Raw genomic sequence first — 8,534 nt, forward strand, 5'->3', positions numbered from 1 at the left:
TTCATCCCCATTTGTTAGCAACATAGTAATTAAATTAGACAGCTAACAAATTAATCCCCCAAGCAGTATAGTTGAAATTGAATCTTGAAGGGCATTAATACTTACAGTTTGGTGGGATCTAAATGTTCAACCAAGGGACAATCAAAGCTTTTTGCATCCTGAGACCTTCCAACCAAGCCTTTCGGCTCACACTTTACAGAACATTGGCCACGATTAAATTGGCATTGGTTACAGAACTGCCCATTTTCCAGATGAGTAAAAGATAAAACGAGAGCCTGGATAGCTCAGTCGGTAGAGCATCAGACTTTTAATCTGAGGGTCCAGGGTTCAAGTCCCTGTTCAGGCGGTGTATTTCTTTTAAAAGAGTGACCACCCTCGGATCCTGGCAAAGCGTACGAAGGGCTTCATCCACAAGAGCTATATGCTTTGTGGAATCGCAATGCTTTATCAGCTCCTCCCTCACTTTCTCCAGCTGCTTCTGCAACAGCCTGATCAGGGAAATCACCTGACTCAAGCTGGCAGTGTCGGAACTGACTTCTCGTGTGGCAAGTTCAAACGGCTGGAGAACCTTGCACAACACGGAAATCAGTCTACACTGCGCTTGACTCAGGCGCATCCCCACTCCTTTGCCTATGTCGTAGGTGGCTGTGTAGGCTTGAATGGCCTTTTGCTGCTCCTTCATCCTCTGCAGCATATATAGTGGGTGGAGTTTCAACGCGTCACAACCTCTTGTTTGAGGTGATGGCAGGGCAGGTTCAGCCTTTTTTGATGTAGTGGCAGAATGCCGAAAGTGTCCAGCAATTTTGAGGGCCACCGCAAGCATATCCTGCACACCCTTGTCACTCTTCAGGTAATGCTGCACCACCAAATTTATTGTGTGGGCAAAACATGGGACGTGCTGGAAATTGCCCATATGTAATGCCCGCACAATGTTACTGGCGTTGTCTGACACCACAAATCCCCAGGAGAGTGTAAGTGGGGTAAGCCACTGCGGGATTATTTCCCTCAGTTTCTCTAAGAGGTTGTCAGCATTGTGCCTCTTATTAAAACCGGTGATACACCATTGTGGAGATGCTGCTACTGATGCAGCTCCTGCTGTTGCTGCGGAAGGTGATGCATCTACCCAGTGGGCTGTTACAATCATATAGTCCTTAGTTTCCCTGAACCACTTGTCCACATGTCCGTGGTTAAGTGGACAGTGGGTACAACCGCATTATTTAGAGCACTGAGGACACTTTTTTGTACTTCTATGTACATCCCGGGTATCGCCTGCCTAGTGAAGTGGAATCTCGACGGGATTTGGTACCGGGGACAAAATACCTCCATCAACCGTCTAAATCCCACTCCACTGATGGCGGACACCGGACGCACGTCTAACACCAACATAGCTGTTACGGCCGCAGTTATCCGCTTTGCCATAGGATGACTACTGTCGTACTTTGTGCTCATGGCAAACGACTTTTGTACGCTAAACTGTTTAGTGAAAGACGTAGCGTTTTTACGACTTCCCTCTGGGAAGATGACTGACTACCAGCAGCAACAGCAGCAGCGGCAGTAGTAGGCGTACCGCTGCAGGATCCTCCGGAAGAATCCCGGTTTGAAGAGGACTCAGTCATGCCGGTGACATGGCCTGCAGGACTATCTCTGATCGAGATTGTGGAGGAAATTGATGAGGAGGGTGTTGCTGGTGTGTATACAACAGGACCAAGGGATTTAGGTGTCCCTGGACTGCTGACGGTCCTAGCCACAGGTCCTGAACTAAACACTGAATTATGAAGGTTCTTCAGGTGACGTATAAGGGAGGATGTCCCTAGGTGGCCAAGATCCTTACCCCTGCTTATTTGAGCTTTACATAAGGTACATATGGCCATACATTTGTTGTCCGGATTGGGATAGAAATAACTCCAGACCGAAGAGGTGGATTTTTTGGTCTTCTGACCCGGCATGACGATGGGCTTTTTCATCCCATGGACAACAACTGTTTCCCCCCCTGGTGCCTCATTTAAGATAACCACATCAGCATCCTTCTCGTCAAGTTCCTCCTCAGCGCCAGCTACATCAATATCCTCCTCCCGGTGTACAACATTCACACCTTCATTAGCCAAATCTGTAACTGGACTGTGGGTGATCCTTCCAGCATATGCAAAGGACGTACTGCAAATGGTGGAAGGAGCCACCTCTTCCCGTATAGTGATGGGAAGGTCAGGCTTCGCAACCACCAACACCCTTGGACTCGCCTTGGGGATCTGTGATGCAATCTATGCCAGAAGGCAGAGTTGTTTGCTGTGTTGTTGATGAAAGCTTAAGTCTCTTAAATTTTTTAGAGGGGGGGGAGGAGGAGGGCTTAGATCCTTGGGTGAAGCTGAACCACTAGTCATGAACACGGGCCAGGGCCTCAGCCGTTCCTTGCCACTCCATGTCGTAAATGGCATATTGGCAAGTTTACGTTTCTCCTCAGATGATTTTAATTTTCTCTTTTTGCTAATTTTAGTGAACTTTGGCTTTTTGGATTTTACATGCCCTCTACTAGGAGATTGGGCATCGGCCTTGGCAGATGACGTTGATGGCATTTCATCGTCTATGTCATGACTAGTGGCAGCAGCTTCAGCATTAGGAGGAAGTGGTTCTTGATCTTTCCCTACTTTATCCTCCAAATTTTTGTACTCCATTATAGTTTAATCTCTGGTACTAATATTTCTGGACTGCAGGAACAGTGAACGTAGTTTAATCTCTGGTACTAATATTTCTGGACTGCAGGAACAGTGAACATAGTTTAATCTCTGGTACTAATATTTCTGGACTGCAGGAACAGTGAACGTAGTTTAATCTCTGGTACTAATATTTCTGGACTGCAGGAACAGTGAACGTATTTATATATTGCAGTACTAATATTTCTGGACTACAGGAACAGTGAACGTATTTATATATTGCAGTACTAATATTTCTGGACTGCAGGAACAGTGAACGTATTTATATATTGCAGTACTAATATTTCTGGACTACAGGAACAGTGAACGTATTTATATATTGCAGTACTAATATTTCTGGACTGCAGGAACAGTGAACGTATTTATATATTGCAGTACTAATATTTCTGGACTACAGGAACAGTGAACGTATTTATATATTGCAGTACTAATATTTCTGGACTGCATGAACAGTGGACGTATTTATATATTGCAGTAGAATTTTTTTTAAACTTTTTTATAAAATTTTTTATAATTTATTTATTTATTTATTTATTTATTTTCTTTTAATATTTGTACAATTTTTTAAGAAGTTTTTAATAACAATGGACTTAGCAGGACAGAGCACAGGGCACAGCACCACTGGATTCAGCAGGACAGAGTGACAGGACACAGCACCACTACTAAATCCAACCTCCCTCTTCCCTGTTCTTAGCCTGACTGAAGATGGCGTCGGCAAGCGGGGAATTTATACTATCCGAGTCTCGCGAGAATCCGACGGCGGAATTTGGAGTCTCAGCCTCGCTTTCACTCATTCTCCCCACCGAAAATACCCGAACAGTGCTCGGATCGCCGTCGGATCCGCACTGTTCGGGTGGACTCGGATTACGATAATCCGAGCCCGCTCATCTCTAATTGAAACTATTAGCTAAGAAATATGAATAGGTTGACTTGTCAAGTAAGCTTATCAGTGACAGAATTGTGTGCAGTACTTATGATGATGTCACTTGTACGCATCTCCTGCGGGAGAAGACACTGACACCAGACACTGCTATATACATATTCATGTTACATGAACAGTCCCGCAAAAGTGCAATCGAGTTGAAAAAAGAGTCTTATATATGTGACCTGTGGCACCACAAGCAGCAACAAACATGTTGTGAGAATTGAGGCAGTTGCCATTCCTATGAACGTCACAAATGTCCTGCTTTTAATAAATGCTGCAAAGCTTGTGGTAAACAAAATCATTTTGCTCGCTGGTGCAGGTCCAAGCCCAAAGCTGATAACAGACAACACTACAATGCACGTTAAAGTATCCCGCTGCACCAAGTCCATATGGTAGATATGCACCGAGTCTATATTGTAGATACACCACCAGAAAACAATCCTGACACGGGTCTGCACTGTGAGAGTGTTGACCTCAGGGCTGAAAACGGTGAAATACTTACATAGTTGATAAGGAGACAAATAACACTATCAAAATTAAAATTGACACTGGCGCCAAATGTAATGTCATGTCACATGAACTCCTGTAGTGTACAAACCCCAAGACACCTATTGACTGTTCTCATACAGTGAATCAAATTGCTTAAGTTGACTAGATAATCAAGATTGTGGGTATGGCCACATGTCACTCCACAGGTGTCCTACTGTAGTTTCATATAGTAGATAGTAATTAGAGATGCTCACTAACCCCCGTGAAGTGGGTTTGGTTTTGGTTTTGGATCTGGATTAGCTTCGTGCTTTGGTTTTGGTTTTGGCAAAACCGCCCTTGTGTGTTTTGGTTTTGAATATGTATTTTTTTAGAAAAATTGTTAACATATGCTAAAATCCCATAATTTGGTTCTTTTTTTGATCGTACATAATTATTAACCTCAATAACACTAATTTCAAGTCATTTGCAGTCAATTTTGACCACATCACAGGTCACAATATTATTTTCATACACTTTCAAACAAAGATTGCAGCAGTTCTTGCCAGTGATAAGAAAAAGGCTATAGTTAAACCTGGGCATAAGACCAAAAATCCACCTCTTATGTGTGGAATTATTTTTACACAAATCCTGACAATTGTCTAGCCATTTGCAGCGTTTATAAAGCCACACTCAGTAGAGGTAGGGACCTTAACCATCTAGTTAAGGGGTGGATCTTCAACCCAGAAGAAGACTACTAGTAGTTTACAACAATTGACTCTTAAACAATCCTTTGCTAGAGGAAGAAAGTAAGAAAGCTGTCACACAGTCGCAAAGCGGATCACAGACGCCATGGGGACTATGCTAATATTAGATCTACGTCCAATATCCACTATTAATGCAGCTGGTGTTAGACAATTACTTGAGGTCTTGTGTCCCCGTTACCAAATTCCATCACGACACCATTTTACTAGAAAAGCTATTCCTCACCTCTACCAGTGGGCTACAAAATGTCATTCTACCCACTGTACAATTAACCACAGATATGGACACAAACGGAACTGGGTAAACTAAAGATTATATGACTGTGACAGCCCACTGGGTCGGTGATTCGCCTTCACCAGCAGCAACAGCAGCAGCATGTACCCAAGTACATCACATTTTTCTGATGCAGGCTACACTGTGTATTATCTGCTTCACTAAGAGACATATTATTGTTATTATATATATATATTATTATTAGTGTCAATAGTGTTATCGAGGATAAAGGTCACCTCTAAAAAAGAGATGGGTTTGCAAAGAGCATCTAAAGATTTGAAGGCTGTGGGAAAGTCGTGGTAGGGAATTCCATAAGTGGAGAGCAGCAGCATCAAGTCTTGAAGGCGGTTGTGAGAGGTGGTTATAAGACACGAGACAAGGCACAGTTCAGAGGTAATACCGCTGACAACCTGTTTTAAAAAGAGATTTCATTGCAACATGGCTTATCCTGAGGATATGTGATTTCTGATAATGCCACCAATATTGTTAGAGCATTACAGCGGGAGAAATTCCATCACATTTCCTGTTTTGCTCACATAATTAACTTGGTGGGACAGAACTTTTTAAAAAAAATACAATGACATGCAGGAGATGCTGTCTGTGTTTTGAAAAATTTAGGGTTATTTTCGGGATTGTGCAACAGCATGTAGGAGAATGCAGCAACTGTAAGAAGACTAGAATTTTAGGGGGAGTGTACTTTAGTCCAGCGAAGTAGTCCCCTGTGAAGAGAGTGCAGACACGGTTAGCTTAAGTCAAGTGATTGCCTTAAATATACTTTTTGAGAAGCAGCTAGATAAATTGAAGGAGGAAATTAAACTAAACAAATCCGCTAACTATATTTTAATTGTAAATGAAGTACTTAATTCACTTCGCCAGGATCAAAGAGCTATCAACATCTTGTAATGACGTATCCTCCTTCAGTTTCTGTGGCAACTGCTTCTAGGAAAAAACTCAGCTTTCTCAAGACACCCAGTGGTGATGCAGATGAGTCAGCACAACATTTTGACATTTGGTCTGCTTTAAAAGAATTGCCCAAAAATCGTGACAGCTCTGCCATAAAATGAACTACAAATTCCATGAGGAAGGCCATAATCGGCAATTACATCAAAGTACACAGACTTCTGTGATGGTGGATTCCATCGGGGATAAATTAGTATTGTTTGAGTAAGATGTACACAATGATGAGGGTGAATATGATGACAGTGTAGTTTGCAGGTGCTGAAATCTAGCTAAGAGAAGGGAGCTACCTGATGCTGGTTTGCCTGGTAATATTTTAGGTAGACTGGCACCTTGGCAATTTTATGTTTATCTACAGTAAACTTTCACCTTTTTTTAGAGAGGTTTTTTTTCTTTAAAAAGGTACAAGCTTTTTATTTAAATTTTTGTTTCCCTGACTTAAAACTACTATGCACTTGAACATAGGCTTTAGCACATGAGGTAGAGGGATTAGTATCATCATGACTGAGACTGGAGAGTGACAACAACAATGTCACCCCTCCTGTTTCTGTATGAGCTATGGCTCATTAAGAACATTGACAGCCCTATTAAAACAATTTATTTTTCAGCACTGAACCCTGCCACCTCTCCTGTTTCTGAGGGAGCTATGGTACAGTAAAATTTAACTGCAGATTTAGACCAAGACAGCCAGCCCTCCTATTTGTATTTCAGCAATGACTCTTAGCAATGGAGCACTCCTCTTTGTGTGTAACCTATATAACACAGTAGAATTTGACTGCAGAATTACACCAACCCTGATAGCACTAGTATTTGTATTTTTCTGCAATGAGAATTAGCAATGGAGCTTTCCTGAATGTCACTGTAGACTTTTTTTGAACACTACTAGCCCCTCCTCTTTCATTTCTACCTACTTAGCTGACCAACTTCTCTACACAGTGTGCTACCCCTTCTGTGTCTTTCTTTCAAATGGCGCTAGATTGCCGTGGAGAGCAGTATTTATAGATGCCAAAACTCAAGAGATCCGCCGACGTAACGATGACGTTTTGCCTCATTTTCAATCTCGAAAAAGCCCAAAAGTACTGAGCTGACACGGCTTTATACTCGGATCCCCTAAGTTTGGGTGTGTTCGGTTCCCGAGGAACTGAGCCTGTGCATCTCTAATAGTAATGTCAAACCTTTGCTAGGTCTGCCGGACAGTATAAACTGGGGTTAATAACATTAAGTGCTGACGTGCACGTGCTGCAACAGGGTATTCCAGTATTAAGAGACATTGCTGATCTGTTCGATTGCGAGATCATCGGAAAACTCCATGTCACAAATAACATGCGTCTTGATGAGAATGTTCCTACAGTGTATGCTCCCAGAAAGGTGCCTTTAGCCATGAAAGATAAAGTGATAACGGAAATAATTCATATGACAGCATTAGGTGTCATTGCTCCAGTGGTAGAAGCCACCCTGTGGGTCTCAGCAATGGTTGCTGCAGTTAAAAAGGATGGTCCAGTACTCATCTGTATTGACCCTGTGAGTCTGAATAAAGCTCTGATGAGACCGCATCACCCCCTCAGGACCATGGAGCAAGTCATAGCTGACATGCCAAATGCAAAGATATTCACCACTCTGGATGTGGGTTGGCAATTTACATTGGACAAGGAGTCAATCTTACTCACTACATTTATGTCACCTCTGGGCAGGCATGCCTTCCTCCGAATGCCCTATGACATCTGTACTGGCAGTGAAGTGTTTCAACGCAGCATGGAGCACCTCTTTGAGGGATACCCTTGTGAAATCATCATTGATGAAATCCTCATGTGAAGGAACATGATACACGCCTCCGCAAAGTCCTCCACAGGATTCGTGAAATGAACATGTGGTTAAACCCTAATAAGTGTTGTTTCAGAGTTACTTACGTACTATATGTTGGCCATCTTCTAACATCAGAGGGTGTCAAGCCAGAACTAGTCCAGACACAGGTCATTCAGCAAATGCCCAACCCCACAGACATGCTTAGTGTGCAGCGATTTCTAGGTATGACAAATTACCTTTCAAAATATCTGCATCACTATAGTGACATCACGACTCCGCTCCGCCAGCTTTTGCACAATGATGTTGAATTATTAGGATGTCATGCTGATGTTAATGCTCGTCTCAAGGTTATGATCACTTCAAGCCCGGTGCTCCAGTTCTTTGATGTACATGTTCCTTTGGTCAACTCTGCTGATGCTCCCCAACATGGTCTTGGTGCTGTCTGCTTGCAGTGCAACAACCCCATTAGTTATGCGTCCTGAGCCCTTGCAGACACATTATGATTGAAAAGGAACTGCTTGTTCTTGTCTTTGCCTGTCAAAGTTCCACACGTTCATCTTTGGACATCCACTGGTAGTTGAAATAGATCACCAACCACTGGTCACTATTCTCCGCAAACCTATGCACACTGCATTGGC

General features: G+C 42.8%; 1 non-coding gene across 1 annotated transcript; it reads left to right on the forward strand.

The window, feature by feature from the left end:
- Nucleotides 1–273: 273 nt before the first annotated feature.
- TRNAK-UUU (transfer RNA lysine (anticodon UUU)) lies at nucleotides 274–346 on the forward strand. The gene has a single exon. It is a non-coding gene; the product is annotated as a tRNA-Lys (tRNA).
- Nucleotides 347–8,534: the final 8,188 nt, after the last annotated feature.

Source organism: Mixophyes fleayi, chromosome 1 (genome assembly GCF_038048845.1).
Source record: "Mixophyes fleayi isolate aMixFle1 chromosome 1, aMixFle1.hap1, whole genome shotgun sequence".
Lineage (NCBI taxonomy): Eukaryota > Metazoa > Chordata > Amphibia > Anura > Limnodynastidae > Mixophyes > Mixophyes fleayi.